Source organism: Corvus brachyrhynchos, unplaced genomic scaffold (genome assembly GCF_000691975.1).
Source record: "Corvus brachyrhynchos isolate BGI_N302 unplaced genomic scaffold, ASM69197v1 scaffold114, whole genome shotgun sequence".
Taxonomy (NCBI): domain Eukaryota; kingdom Metazoa; phylum Chordata; class Aves; order Passeriformes; family Corvidae; genus Corvus; species Corvus brachyrhynchos.
The window spans coordinates 8,600,782-8,616,738 of record NW_008238337.1 but is presented as its reverse complement, the minus strand read 5'-3'; the positions used below and the strand labels follow the sequence as shown (position 1 = coordinate 8,616,738).

Sequence of the window (15,957 nt, the reverse complement as noted above, 5' to 3'; positions counted from 1 at the left end):
AGGGCCAAAAAGAAAAAAAAACAAGTGAGGGATGGAAGAGAGGGAAGAAAAGCAATGACATAGAATACAGGCAGTCTTCTTCCTTCTTACACCCTGTGTAATTGTTAAAGATCTCCTGATCCAGAGGTTGTATCCAGGCCATCACTTTTAATAAGAACTTGTCTGTCCTTCATCGATTTTTCAATCTGTTTAGACTTCTGCTATCCATAACACCCTGTGGCAATGAGTTTCACGTGGTAACTGCTGCTTGACAGAGTGCCTCCTCTTTGCCTGCTTTGAATCAATTTAGCAAACACAGGAGCTGTGAAGGATCACTCCCTACCCCCTTTCCCCACCATTCATGACAATACCACACATCTGCAATTTCTGTAATAAGTCATCTCTTCTCTATGGCAAAGAGAAATCAAAGTCAGTGACTAACTTTTCTCTGGACCTTCCCTGGCCCTCCACTACATTTGAAGGTGGTGATTAGAACTGCACAGTGCCTAAGACACTGGCACACCATGGATTTACCCAGCACCACACTGATGGTTTCTGTTTGGTTTACCAGCTTGAGTAAACATTCAGAGTTTGTTGTTTCTTCAGGGAGTACAGCATTTCCTCCCAGCTGCCCCTTCGTCTCTCTGCAAGAACCTTCTGGGGACTCACTTCAGAGTGCTCTTAAATAGTCTGCTGAGGTGATAGGTGACATTTTTCTTCTCCCAACAACTGCTGCCACAGTTCTCTCAATTTTTTTACCCAATTCAAGTCAGTCAAAATCTCAGCTTTCAAATCCCTGCCATTTTTCAAAATCTTCCCAAAAGCACAGCAGTTTGCAGTCACTCAAAGCTCATGGCTATTTTTTTTCACCTGTACACCCAATAAGAAGGTCCACAAACCAGAGAAGCAGAAAGCACACGGTTCTCCCCAGCAAGCAGGGGGGAGCACTGTTGCATTAAAATCTATACTGACAAACCAAGGAAACTTTCTCAATCTTGTCCCAGTAAATATCCCAGTCTTAAGAAATTTCCCAGGAGTCCCCACATAACAAGTGACTGTCCTGAAGGATCAGTCAGACTTGGCACTGCAATGCACAAATCACTACCCTGCCTCATGAGCCCCTGCTAATCCCAAAAGACGTGCTTCACCAAACAGAACTGCTCCATATAATTGCTTGTCTTATCTCCCCTCTCTTAGCTGAGCTACCACGGTTCCAAAAGGCCTTAAAATTAATGATAGATATGCTTGCAGATTAAAACCCCTCTACCTGCATAGTGCTATGTGCATCACTTGTTAACACAGTGCTCGGCTGCAGTTTCTCTGTGCTTCTTATAAGCAGCTGAAGTGCTGCTGAATTAGCAAACACTGGGAGGAAATATCAGAGCAGTTTGTTTGACCACAGTTTCAGAATTTGTAACACAAGTTGTAACACAAGAGGAGAAAGATAACAAAAACCAAAGTTATAAACTGCAACACTGAATCTCAGCATACCTGGCCAGAAAACTGAGCAGGTAATTTGTGTAAACACAGACTCTTATGAACACACAGTCAACAAAAGTAGCACAAGACAGATTAACAAAATAATAGCACAGACACATTTTACTTCCATAGGTACAAACCTCTGAATTCAGAAATAACAACCTTTGTACATTGACAAAAATCTACAACTACCCATGAGCATAAGACAGTGTGCAAAGGCTGGGGGAATAAAGTAATCCAGTTCAGCATATAGAAACATTCCTTTCAGGTATCTCATTTACTGAACATTTTGCACGCAGTGCCCGCAAAAATACACTGGGTGTGTTAAGATCTGTGGAGAAGAATCCCTTTCCTTCAGTTTCCTAAGGAAACTATGTGGGATAGAACATCCCTTTTACTCAATAGGATGAGAAATTCCACCAAATCCCTTGTTGGAGCTCTGACATAAAGGCAGTTCAGAAAGTCAGCCAGAGACCTCCCCACACCCATCACCATGACTTTCCAAGACTGGAATGAAAAAAAGTTGTGTTAAAATTTTGCACTCAGCTTCAAATGTCAGTCACCTCTGTTTTCTCTTTTGAAATATACACACAATATACACACACATTTATACACACATGTATAACTCACTTCTGATATTTCTTCTGAAATCCCTACTCTGACTGACACTTCTCATGGTGCTGAACCTAATAGATGGTTCCCCAGTTAATTTAGCCCCTGTATTATAAAATGCTGCCATCCCATGACGGATCAGAACCAGCCAGGAGCTTGAGCACAGAGAACACAACAGCCTGCTCACAATAAGCAGAAAAATTATCACTATAAAGCAGTTTGCAAAGTGCCTTAAACACTATTACAAGAAAGAGGCAGTCTGTTCAGAGCTACACCAAGCAGGGAAAAAAGTTTGAATTATTTAGGGCTAGTTCCTTGCTGTTCTCCAGAAAGGAGTGCACAGACAGGTGAGGAAGCAAATCATATCTCCCGCCTCACACCTGGACTCCTGTCCAGGCCTTGAGCTACAAAAAGTCAGCAGGTACTGTTTGTTCACGTCTCCTTTCTTTGGTAACCAACTGAGAAGCTGCATTTTTCTTAGTGTGAAAGTATCTAGCTCCAGCTCAACTTGTTTCAGAGAAGATTTGACTGAGAAGAATAAGTGAATGAGGATGCCCTCCTCAAGATAAATGTTCTGGCCTCTCGTGGGCATAACTCTCCCAGCAGGAATTGACCACTGATCATGTTATCACAGAAAATGCATTTAAGCTCAGTTCTGTTAATAAGGTCCTCTCCTAGCAGAAACTAAAGGATTCCTGTTCACCTGGTATCTTCCACATTTATCCTGCCATTGCTCCAGAAGCAGAACAACTACTAGTGAGGAAAAGTCACCCATAGTAAGGGAATGGACTCTACTTCTAAGCCACAGAAAAGGGACAATGGATGTTGACTTTGCAATTTGAGAAGGGTACTTCTTATCATCTAGGACATTTGCATGAAACAGCTTCTTCAGCTCTTGGTTTAATGAATAAAGGAATCAAATCTTTCAATACATATTGTAAATAACCACAAAGATTTGCCATCTGAAACAGCTATACATGGCTCTCTCTCCATATCCACCATTTACAAGTAAAGATTTCTCAAGTGATCAGCTGGGAGAGCTGGAAATGGGCAGAGCTCAATGTGTAGCCAAATTGAATCATCAAGGAAAAATTCAGACAACACAATGTTGAAAGTCTTGGAGACAGTTTGCAGTAGCTTCACTATGTTCAGTTTTTCCTTAAAAAATGTTTTTCTAGCAAGCTGGTAATTTTCCTGTTGTATCAAATTCCTTGATACCTACTTGGGAGAAAATTTAGTTGATTCATAAACATTTGCATGGCTTATTTAAGCTGTGAAAAATATTCAAGTGAAGAGATGAAGAAACTTGCCCAAAGTGAAAATGGCAAATGCAGAGCTAAGGAGGGACCCCCATTCTCACTCCCTTATCTCCTTGTCATTCTGCAGCTACAGGAGAGCACAGCCAAGAGGCCCTCAGCTGAGGGACAATCATGGAGTAGTCTGGCTTCGACATGCCTGAGCTCAAGCTGCTGCTCCCAGTAGGTAGCAGAATCATTACATCCATCCCTTCTCAGGGAGCCTGAGAGCTGCCCAGCAGGCACTGGGGAGAGCTACACCCCAGGATCTATCCACGGGGTTAGGCAGAAAGTAGTATCCAAGGTACCTATCATGGCAACATCTAAATGCAAGTATCAGAGCACTTTACAGACAAAAAGGGCTTTCCCCTAGGCTGTTTAAAATTTGCATGTTCCTGTGTAGCACTGAAGATAGCAGCAATGGTGATTCATTAAGATAATGATTTAAGTAGGAGGCTTAAGAAAGTCGGGGTGGATTGACATCCAGAGGGCTGCAGTTGGAGCTTCTCCACTCCAGGCTGCCACCTTCCCTTTTAAGGGAAGGGATGAATTCCAAAAGTCAAGAGAACTATGAATTAACAGCAGCTATATCACAATTACAATGTACTGAAGCACAAGAGCACCATCTCTGCTCCAGCCCATCCTCCCTGGCAAGGACAAGCACAAAATTTTATGCTGCAGGAAATTTTTCATGGCATTTTAAACTACTGGCAATTCTAAATTACTGGATTTCCTTTCCTAGAGTAGTTTGTTAGTGCAGGTTCCCCTCAAAAGAAAAAGATTGTGTGAATTTCTTTTAAACCAATTTTCTATCCACCTCAAAAACAATACATATTTTCTTTCAGCTAGTTGTTATTCCCCACTATTGAATAATCAGATGGGTTTGATAAATTGATTGCTCCCACATAATGATGTAAATATACACATTGGGAAAAAGCACACAAGTCCTTTCCACACCCCAACATTTAATCAAGTTGTGATCAGTTACAGGTTGAGACATGCATTCTGTCCGTAACACCAGGCTAATGCTCAGACAGTAAAGGCAGCTCAGACTTCATCCCTGCTAAGACAGAGGCCTTTGTACTGTGATTTTCATATTTACTTTCAGTTGCCTTTCAGAGAAATGTACAGGCAACCAGTTTGGCTGTTCTGCTGCTCACTTGGAATGGTTGCAATAGGGCATCCCGGTGTGTATTGCCCACTCACCGCTAGCTGTGCTTGGTCTGAACGTCTTTTCGGCACTCTATCCCATGCTGATTCAGTACAGAATAGCTTCCTGGAATGCAATTATAGAAAGAGTGAGGGTTTGTCTTAAAAAGGGATTATTCCAGAACAGCTATTCCTTATTAACTATTCCAAATTGCCTCTTCATTAGGATGATGAATATAACTGAGAAGAGCTCTTCCATTCAATTGGTAACTTACCTTAGTCTCAATCAATGACCCTGTTTAGATGAGCCTTTGTCACAGCACCACACACCCATAGCAGCAGATTCACCAATAGAAACAGATGCACAGTTGCAATGAAAGTAGAGCTGCTGCATGGACACTCAGCTGAGTTTGTTTTAAGTTGGGCCGATAACAGGATCAGGAAATACATTAAAAAGAAATAGTTGTTTCAATCACAGATCTCATCAGTACTGCCTGTGACATTTTGTACTTCACAAGTCTTAGAATCAGCTTTGTTCAAGCTCGGTTTATTCCTTAGATATATGGAGACCTTAATGGCAGGGAAATTTTGAGCTCTGGAACTTCTTTGTTTATTGAGTTCTTAGCTTGAAAGATTTCTCATCCAAAAGGGCTGAGAAAGTACCTGGCACATCTTCGATGCTTATTGAATACATTAAATAAATCAAACGTTTTATGATAAAATTCCACTCCCCCACACCAAACAGATGTAAGTCCAAGTTGAGGAGGCTTGAAAAATTGCACTAAAATTGATTTTGCTCCAATTTTCCCCAAAGGAAAAAATCTGAGTGTGGGTTGAGACAAAAACATGGAAAATTTAAGCTATCATGAACAACTGAAAAGAGAAATGGAGAAAAGACAGAAGCCAAAACTAAATTTCACCTTCAGCATGCATAATTTATATTCTCTGCAGTGTTCTGTATTACAGGCATTCCTTTTTACACGTAAAGTGGGAGTCTTTTTCTGGGCTCACCATGGTTCTAGAGAAAAGTGCAAGATACCTTAATGCTGATGTCTCCTGCCTACTCAGGAAATCACAAACCACAGAGATCCTGAGAGGGTAGAAAAGATAGGACCCAGCACAGCTGAAGATGGCAGTACCAAAAGGATCCCATGTCAAAAAATGGGTGATCCATTTTTTAAGTCTGCCATTACTTGATCACAGTATCAGTCTAACTTTCAGTCTACTTTTGCATACACACAATCTTAGTCCATGTATGTAATATTTTATAAGCAGCTTTTATGAGTTCTTTTCCCCATAGGAGAGAAAGTTAAGAGATACCTGATAGAAAGGGGTAAAGTGCAAATACAAATATATGCAAATCAAACCAGGGAAAAAAGAGAAAGAAAGAAAAAAAAAAAAGGAAAATAAACTGAAACCACTTCCAGTCTCTCTCCCTCCAATAAATTCCACACTCTCATGGTCTCTGGCACCACTTCACAGTAACCCCAAAAGATGTTCACCTGCTCCCACAGCACTAAGAAACAAACAGTGAAACAAGTACAAAGAAGCTCCCACCTAGGACCCTAGGATGACCAATGTAATCCACTGAGAGCACTTTGCAAGGGGAAAACCTTATCATGAAAGCAGAAGAAAAACAAACACACATATGCACACACAGGGCTCCACTGCTGTGCACCATTAGCATCCTCCCCACTTTCTATACACATCCAGTATCAGGAGATTTATATTCAGGCCAAAAGCTCATGCTGGCAGGAGAGGAAAGTACTTTGGAGAAGAGAGGAGAAGGGGAAAAAAAGCTTACAGTTTCTTGGCTTATGATCAGCAGGCTGGATGCATTCTGTGGAATTAGGCCAAAGCATTAGTTATTATATTCAAGAGAACATCTGAATCCCAGCTCAAGGGAGCCGAGTTTGCGGCTCTCATTTATACTGTATATCAATTGAATATCAAACCACATTTTCCGCCTTCTGAATAATAAAGCTTAATAGTTTGGGACTCCCATATGGTCTATTGTTAAAATATTTCCAAACACTGGCTGCTGTTTTATTTCTGAAGGAAAGATTTCTCTTTCCTCTTCAAGCTTCACTTGTTTAAAAGATACTTGTAGCAAAAGCTAAATATATTAATCTTTTAAATATTTCCAGAGTTTGAACTAGGGCTAAAAATGAGAGGATAAGGAAAACAAAATACATTTTGAAACTAGCTTTTTCCTTTTTAATGTCACATGCAAATGTTTGTTCCAGGCAGAAGCAGCTGGTGCCACCAGGCTCTGCTGTTCAGAACAGGGGGTGCAGAAGCTTTCAGACACCATGAGTTGCTCTAACAAAGGAGGGACCACACAGACTCAAGCCATTCACAAAAGGACCCAGGCCGATTATTTGACTATTACTTACAAGGAAGCTTGTCCAGTAACGTAGGCAATAAATACTGGAGAAACCTGTTCCGTGTATAACCCGGGTTTGTCTTTTCACAAGTCCTGCTCTCTAATTAGCTACTCATTCCTCGAGGGCACTGCTGATGGATGGAGTGTATCAGTTCGGTATATATTTTTTTAAAAGTCAAGGAACTTGCTAAATAATAAAAGCATCAGCATAATAAACACTCTGCAGTGCTAGGAGCAGTCACTAGTGCTCCTTCCCAGTCCCACCAGAAAAGAGTGTTCCTGTGCTTTCTACTTTACAGAAAAAGACTCAGTGGCAGAGAGACTGTAACTCACAAGGACTGCAGTGCCCTGCTCAGAGCTGGGATGAGAGCTCAGAAGTGCTCAGCTTTTGATCCTGCATTCACCCCCTGTTCCATTTGCACAGAAGGACTCAACTGCTCTGCGAGCAGAAGTGAAACCCTGCAGCACTGCCTGGTTGTGCACTGGTGTGACCCACCAGCTCCACCTCACCAGCCCCTGCCCTCTCCATGGAGTTCCTCCTGCACTCTGGGACAGGAGCTCTCGCGGTGGCACCTTCCCACGTATCTGCTGGACACTCAGCCAAGCACAGGGTGCTGAGCTGGGCACGGCCAGCCGTGTAACAGCACAAAAACAGAGCTGCTCCTACAGCTCAGGGAGCCAAGTAAAAACTTCTGCTCTCTCCTCCTTATCTTTTGTTCTAGCCCTCATTGCTGCTTCTCATTCCAGTCTCCTACTTCCCTCTGTCTGCCAGTGTGTTCCCCTCCCCTCCACCACCTATCTGCCCCTCCACCGCCTGCTCTGCTCCAGTGTACAGGGCTTCAGAGTCAGCTGTCCCAACCCTGAAACTGGTTGCTTGTACTCATCAGCTGCCTCCTCCTCAGAAAGGAAGAAATTCCAGTATTTCCACATTTGCTCTCATCCCAATTTGGGCAGAAAAACTGAAATTAGAGACTATGTAGAACGGAAGTTCACAAGTTTAAAAAGAAAGAAAGAAACAAAAAAAAGGAAACCTATTTGTGAACACCAGTGCATTTGGTGTCATTTGAAATGGAATATTTTACATTACTGAAACCAAAGTTAGTTCATTTTGGTTTGGTGACCTGACCTGAGAAATTTTGTTCTGAGTCAGTACAATGTTGAGCTGCTTTTATTCCCACAGTGTTGCACTGCCTCAGTCACTGCAGCTTGGCAGCCTGGTAACCCTGACCTTACTTCTGGGTCAGCCTCCCATGCTGGAAGGCAGCTCCCAAAGCACACACTGAGGTCTCCTGTGGCACAGCACGGCCCCTGGGAGACCTGTACTGCCATATGGGAAGGCTAGGGCCCTTGGAGTCCAGCAGAATAGGTACATCAGTCAACAGCTCTCTGAGCAGTCAAGGATGACCTGGAATCCAATGCAATGTTTTGAACCAAGCCCAAGTGAAACCTTTTAGATCAGTTAGAGAAAAGCAAAGCAAAGAGGTATTCCCATTCAGGCAGCATAGACAGGTCAATGTAACATTTCTGGTAAAAAGCTAGTTTATTAATTTTACAGGTGATCAGAAATCTAGCATTGGGCTTTTCTAGGAGGAAAATAATGTTTCCATTTTAAAGAAACTACACTGCTCCCTGCAAAAGCCACTCCAAGGAAAATTCAGATCAGTCTCCTACTGACCACAGCAGCATTCTTACAAACTAGCTTAAAAATAATACAGCAAACAAATCTCACTCCTGCAGAAGCTTCCTCAGCAGGGAGCTTAAATTATAGCAGTATCAGCACCCTTCTGCCTCCTACCCAGCTCCTGGCGTGACCTAAGGACTGCAGGATTTAGTTCATCAGCCGAGTTTAACAACTAGCTCAAAGTCTGACAAGTATTGAACCAGGGGGTTTGCAACAGATGTCTGAATGGTCTCAATACCTTGCTGCTCTAAGCCAAGGCACGGGCACAGTTTCTATGAGAGTTGGGTAGAAACAACTGCTGGTGGAGCTGCTGAAGGTTCTGAGTTCTGCCCCAAACGTTAGGGATGCCACCAACTCATGCTCAGCAACCAGTTCTTAAAACAAGTGGAGAGGACTCAGAGGGAAGATTATTATACATTCACAGAAAGCTATTTTAGTAGTTTTCTTGTAGACTCTGTAATGCGGCTCTTGTAGTGTGTGTTCATCCCCCAGGTCTGTGTATCTGAGAGAAGGCAGAGTGAGTGTGTATGTGTGTGTATGGATGGATTTGATTTACTCTTGAAAAAAAAGGAAAAGGAGAGACACTTAGCCTGTAGTTTCAGTGCTGGAAACTGCAATAAACCTCTCTTTTTAAACCCCATAACCTTGTGACTGTTTTATAGTCATAAGGAATCATAACCAGAGAAAGATTTAACCTAACAGTGATCTGCCCTCAAAGACATGAATCTGTCACATCTAATAGAAGGGGAATAAGGAGACAAACCTTTCCTCTAAGTAATTCAAACAGATGGTGTATGGCTTTGGTGGGAACTTACTGTAAGTTGCCCCTGTAACAAGGGTAAATTTGGCAATGCTGCGCACCCAAAGATGCTATTTACGAGTCAGTGTGAGAAATATCTCTGCACGATTTCCTTGTGTTTTAAAACCCGAATTCTCTACGACTGTATCTCACCACTTTTGTGGTTGACACATTCAACCAGCTTTCCACCCACTTTTTCAACCCCTTTTTGCCAGCAAGATTGAGTCTCTCTTGTTTGCAATTTTTAACTCTCCTCAAAGTAATTTTTTACTTTTGAGGGATCAGCAGAAGATAATTAAGTGCATTGTGCCAATATGTTAAAGCACAGTTTTCTACCAATATTTCAAATATAATTTTCTTTGTCTGGGCTTATAGTACATTCTTTCTTACCCAACAAAGCACACCAAAGTCTTCAGGTTAGTTTCTCTTTCTTTCCTTCTTCATACCCTCTATAAAAAATAAAAGTTTCTTTTCTCTCCTTCTCTCATTTTCCCCCAGAATCTCAATCCCCAATTTCTCTTTTCTAGTTTTATCATACAACTTCTTTCCCCTGCTTCTCCAGACTCACAGTAAGAAGCATTACTTGATCACCTTGCTCTGGGTTCCTGCCTTTTCTCCAGAGGAGCAACAAGTGACTCCTGGGACACTTTGCTCTGTTTCCTCTCTTGGAAGACAGCCGAGGCTTACTCAACTCTCTCTTCCTCAGGTCTGCCACTCAGCCCACTAACCTATCCCCATTTTCCACCCACACTGAACAAGACATAAGGTTTCCAAACTTGTCTGGAGAGCTTAGTCCCAAATTAAGCTCGTTGTCCTATAAGAGACCAGACATGAAACCAATACCAATGCTTAAGTGTTCTCATGGTATCTCAAAGCAGGTGAAGACCATTATTGTCAGATTCCTAGCATGCAACAAGGCTGATAGGGAACACTGAAAGATATGGGGTAGCAAGAGACCAAATTCACTTGCAGTGGCAGTCCAGGGGAGTATACTTAATTCAAAGGAGCAGTAAACTTAGACACTGGTTTTCCAGACTGGTCAGGGGAGGATTGGTATTAGAGAACCTGAGGGTAATCCCCAGATTACCCTTCCGCACGCTTGCAGGGAGCAAATGTCACTTTGCATGGTGAAGCATGCCAGCTCGGGAGCACGCTCTACATTTCATGTTAATGAGTATTAGCATGGAACCCAACTTCCTTCCCCTCCCCAATTTTTATATAATTAAGGATCAGAATGAGCATTTTGTTTTAGTCTACAATAGTGAGAGACAACAGCACTACAGAATAACTGCAAAGGGAGAGAAAGAAGAAAAAAAAAAATGCAGGTGGTAGACACTTACTGCTCTGGCCACTGCATGAAATGAAGGCTTGAGCGCACATTTTTGCCTGATTGCATAGCTGTCTCTGCTGCCCATCTAATCTGCTTAGAAAACTGGTTTTGAAGGATATGGTTCAGACATACCACTTGCATGGGGAGGGGGGAATGATGAGGGGAGAAAAAAAAAGTGCTGCAGCTGCAAAAGATAAAATAGAACAACTAATTTTCTCAGAGCTTGCAACACAGCCTCTCCCCCTCCTCCACATGCAGTCACTGCACTGGCAGGATAAGCTGGAGATTCTCCAGTGTAAGCAAAGAAGGCAGAATAAGGTGTGCAGGCCTTCTCCACCCCGCTCCCCACAGGCCTTGGGGGTGCCACAGAAAGCGGAGGCTGACAGCCCCGCTCGCAGGGAGGGGGACATTCCTCCGCCCGCTCGTTTCAATTGCATTCCCATTTTTCAGAGGGGACGTGAGAAACACACAGTGCTGGATGTTATGCCGAGACAATAATGAGCATAAGGGAGCTGCAGACTCCTGCTGTACCAATTGGTGGCTGGGTTCTGAACTCTCATTGTGTGATCCGATTTCTCCTGTCATTCAAGCCATTTTGCAAACTCCAAGCATACGTTCATTTAAGCCATGTGTCCTGAAATCTAAACAGCTGAAGGGGACAGGGAGAGAGGGGTAGGGAGAGAGGAGAACCACTGGATTTCTGGTGACAGTGTCTAAAATACACATTTGCACAAGGAAGTCTCACTTTAGATAGTCACTTAACAAAACAATTACAGCTGCTGACAGGCAAGAGGTACAGTTTCAAGTGACCATCAGACATAAAATAGGCCAAATAAATTACTGCAGTCTAAAGGGAGTGGGTGTGTGTGTTCTCACAAATCTAACAGAGATAACAAATGGATTACCACTGGGTGACCCAATGTCAAAATTAGCAGCCCCAGTTCTCATTTCAGTTACACCGTAGCAATGACATTACCCAAGATCTAGCAGAAGTGAAACTGAAATCAGAGTCCAACCCAGGATGTCAGGGAAGCAGCTGCTTTAGTTTTTTAATGCCTAGAATTTCAACCCAGTTTGCTTTGTTTCAAGAGCATAAGCTGCGTCTGGGAGAAGGGGCAGCAGCCTTTGCCAGCTGCCACGTGACCTGCAAGGATGTTTTCAAAATTGAATTTTTTTTTTTGGGGGGGGGGGTTGGGGGAGAGGAAGTAGGGGTTGTTAGTGATAGAGGTAGACAGCATGAGAAGTATATTGGTATATTTTGACCCTTTTCTCAAAGGTATTTTGTCCTTTATTTCCATTCTGTGCCCATATATACAGTTACCCTCTCCTCTGCACTCTCCTACACATACACCCATGTTTTCTTCGAAAGAATCAAGAAGGCCAGTTCAGGCCTTTGTGGAGTCTTTGAGGAGACATTGTGTGAGTGCTTACTCCCTCAATTAAGTAAAATACAAGGGGGTTTTACAAGTATAAAAATAATTTTAAGCTTTCCAAATATTAATTGCTTACGGAAATTAAACATCTGCTAACAATAAACTCCCCAAACAAATAAGATAGTTTCAGCCTCACTGAAATGCTTTCCCTTGCTAATTGCTAAGAATACCATTTTCTTGTCTTTTACAATGACAGTTTCATTAGTTCTCCAATTATCCCAACATTTCAGTCCTTTCTCTTTCACAACAGAATGAAAAAGGTCCAATTCCCATCTCCAATGCAACTTCCAGAGTCCTGCAAAACCAAGTGAGAAACTGGCAATTATGATGAGCCATGGAAAGCCCTCAGGGCAGAGACTGACTACGTGGGTTGCAGAGTCCACCTGCACACCTTTTCTTACCACATCTCCCACAGCCCCCTCCGAGTCTGCCGAGTTTTCACAAGTATCGTACTACAGAGTGCACCCAACTGAGGCAACTGGGTGCTCTAAGTGCAAAGAGGAGCTGAAATGCTGATAACCCACACGAGTGCTTAGAATAGCAGATGCCAGGGGGAGAGAAGGGGGCCACCAGATGAATTTGCATCACACAAGGAAATAAGTCAGTTGGGCAAAAGCCCCATATGGCTGCTTGGGAATGCAGAGCTAAAAGGGCTTTCACTGCTTGGAGAACTGCAGCTCTCCTCCAGCTTCTCATCTCACTCTCTGCAACTTGGTGCAGAAGCATAGGGAAGAGATTTCAAAACCTCACAGCACTTCTTACTATACAAGAAAAATAACTAGTCCTTTGCATGAGTATGTTTTCTGCATTTAAGAATCAAAAAGCACTTAGCTACAGTACTTGCCCTCTATCCACTTAAGGGACGAAAGGCCCAGCCTGACTTGCTCAAGGTCAAATAGCAAGTTCAGCAGCAAGAGATGACAAGGGCTCAGGTACCTCCAAATCCTATTCAACTGTTGTACCCATTAGACTGAAGAGATGTTAAACACCCTCATGGCGTCAAGAATGACTAATGCCCTCCCAGGTCAGCTTGTGATAGAGAACTGGGAACTCACACATCTCCTTCCTCTGCCTCCCACTCCAGTATTGTTGCAAAGCCCACGTGATGAGATTTTCCTAATCAGCAATTAAATAGTTAATGCTTACATTGCAGCAGCTAGAACAGGAGTTGCTGCAGGGAAAGTATACAGAGGGAAGGAGGAGAAAAGAGACAGCAAGGAGGAAAAAACAGTCCGAGAAACAATCCTACAGGAAAGCAGTTTTCCCACTATAAGGGGTGATTAGTTGACTAGACAACATAACCCTTAAGACTTTGTCTAGACTAGGATAAAATGCTACATTGTTGAAGGTGTTTGAGAGGCATAGTGTTGGTAAGGCACACGGCCTTTGAGGATGTGGTAGCCAAGGAAGAGACTAATTAGGACACGTTCACTAACATGTCTTAATGTTCCATGTTTAAATCCTTGCCCAAGAACTCAAGGCTATGCAAAGCAAAGGTCTCTGATGCTGTTCTAATGATTGTAAAAGTAAAGCTATGACACAGTGCAAAAGAATCAAAAGGGTGAGGAATTGCTCAAGTCTCACATCCCCCATTTTTCTTACGCTCATTGAACACCTGTGAACATTTGCATCTTAAAATATTCACCAGCGTTCTACCAGACAACCTACTATGACATTTTTCCTCTAAAAATCTAATCAAAGGCCTAAATGCCAATAGCAAAAGAGACCACAGGCTAACAGGCTACACTCCTATGAAACTTATCCTTTTGCACCAGTGTTTGCACAGGCAGATTTCGGAAAGAGGGTGTGAGGGGAAAAGAAGACAGGACTATGAAGAGTGTGCCCAAGCCTTCATCAAAATCATAATTTTGATAATTCAGTACCAGATTTGTAATTAAAATCAAATCCCACCTCACTAAGACAGCCCGAAGCATTCACAGAGACCTCGTTCTGAGAGTTGTTACACTAAATACCCGGAGAATCACAAATACTGTAGCTTCTTCTTAACCCTTCCAGCAGTATTTCAGGAACCACCTGTCAGTTTAAAAGACTGATCGTTTTTCTCCCAGCTTCTTGCAGGCCCTAGGTGTGCCCCTAACCAAATAGGCTTACCATTTAAAAGCTTAATTGCACCTGTGGCTTAAACCTTATCCCAGACAGCACTCGGGAACACTTGGATTTGGGTGTTTTAGGTGTGAGACTGGGGCCTGCATTCACAAACAGAGCTAGGCAAGTCAGAGTAGGAGCCCCTGGTAAAAGCAGGCAGTATACTGGGGAGCAGGGAATGGGGAAGAAAGAAGTGCTTTTTCCATTTTGATCACATTTAACTGTATTTACATTTCCCCAGTTGGGCTTGAGTAATGTCCACCTCCTTGTTTGTGACTGAAGGTAGGTTTCAGAGTCTCAGATTTCTTTTCCACAACAAAAAGATCAAAGTTTGAGCCACTTGTGCAACTTAGGTGTTTACAGTGAACTGGTCTAATCGCATGGCAAGCCCTCCCTCCCGTTATCAGTCTCACACTGAGCCAAGCTCCTTCATTCCATAAGCACCAGGGAGGACTGAGAGGAGAGGGCCCATGTCTGGTGTGGATTATAACCCACCATCCCTTCTACCTACTCTAACATGGGAACTAAAATACAGTATGCAAGGGAAGGGTTTAACATGTTCAACTAAATATTCACTTGGGATGTGGTCTGCAGGGCTGACAAAGCATTTTCAGGTTGTATTTTTAAAGAAGCTTTCTAAAAAGCAAGCAAGTGCTGTGTGAAGAACCAGAATGAGAGAGAAGGGTCCCTTCACTCTCCTTCTTAGTATTGCCTAGGTAGTGCAGGTTCATGGTCCATCTTATTGTCAAAGGAAACCTGTGCTGCCTTGTCAAAAGTTACTGGCAACAGAAGGATAAAGAAACACAGCACAGTAGGAGTCCATGCAGACAAGCTTCCACATTCCTAATCTCGCTTTATCTCATGCAAGGACACAAAAACTTTCTGGGTCTTCATTTTGTAAGCTATGAAATGGAGCTAAATTTTAGGGTTTTGTGAAATGATTTTTAATTAGTAATAGCAAAGCACATATCTTCAGATGAAAGGTATCATATAAATATTAATGAGCTCAGACTACTGGCAGTATGCGTGTCTCTTAGGAATCGTAAGCACCATGGATGGATCAAAGAGGACATGTAGCTCTAAGAGACAGAGTGGTGGGAGTTGTCTCTGCCTTTAACTGTATTTTAAAGTAGATCCTCAAGACTGTTGTGGATAGTCCCTATCAAGTTACAGCAGCTTTCAATTAAAATGACATTTTATCCTTAGGCAAAATTCCACTGCGTACCTTTTAATAGTAGCAGGGCACATTTTCACTCATGTAGGTATTTCTTCTACCGACATGCATTACTAGATCTTTGTAAATAGGGATCAAACCAACTGGGAAATAGGGATTTTACCTTCATTTTCATCAAAATAAATATCCCTTACCTAGTTATGTTGCTGAAAAACTTCCAGCTCCACTGCAGTGCTGTGACAAGAAGTAGGATGAGGATGTGGCAGCTGTTTGCTTCACAGTGCTTGTAGCTCAGTCTGGCAGCACTTCAGACATGGAGCTGTCCTCTGAATGAATATGGCAGAAAATGCCACATGGTGAAGGTGCTGCTTCTGTTCCCCTGAGCAGGGGCAGCACAAAACGTGGCTACGGACACGGCGGGGAGAGGTGCGAGCCCCTGCGGGGGCTGTGCGCAGGCATGTTGGTGCAGCGAGGGAGCAGCACCAGTGCGGCCTCCAGCGCCGGCTGCGCTGCTGGGCCGGCACGCTGGGGAGG

At 43.0% G+C, this 15,957-nt stretch overlaps 1 protein-coding gene across 5 annotated transcripts in view; it reads right to left on the bottom strand.

The window, feature by feature from the left end:
• HIC2 (hypermethylated in cancer 2) overlaps positions 1 to 15,957 on the bottom strand; it is a 49,422-nt gene that overhangs the window by 27,709 nt on the left and 5,756 nt on the right. For 4 of the 5 annotated variants that reach the window (XM_017734978.1, XM_017734977.1, XM_017734976.1 and 1 more), the window contains exon 3: positions 4,572 to 4,641. The gene's annotated coding sequence lies outside the window, so the exon portion shown is untranslated. Of the gene's footprint in view, positions 1 to 4,571; positions 4,642 to 15,617; positions 15,885 to 15,957 lie in introns of those variants that run through there. The other variant, XM_008634114.2, reaches the window with a different exon arrangement.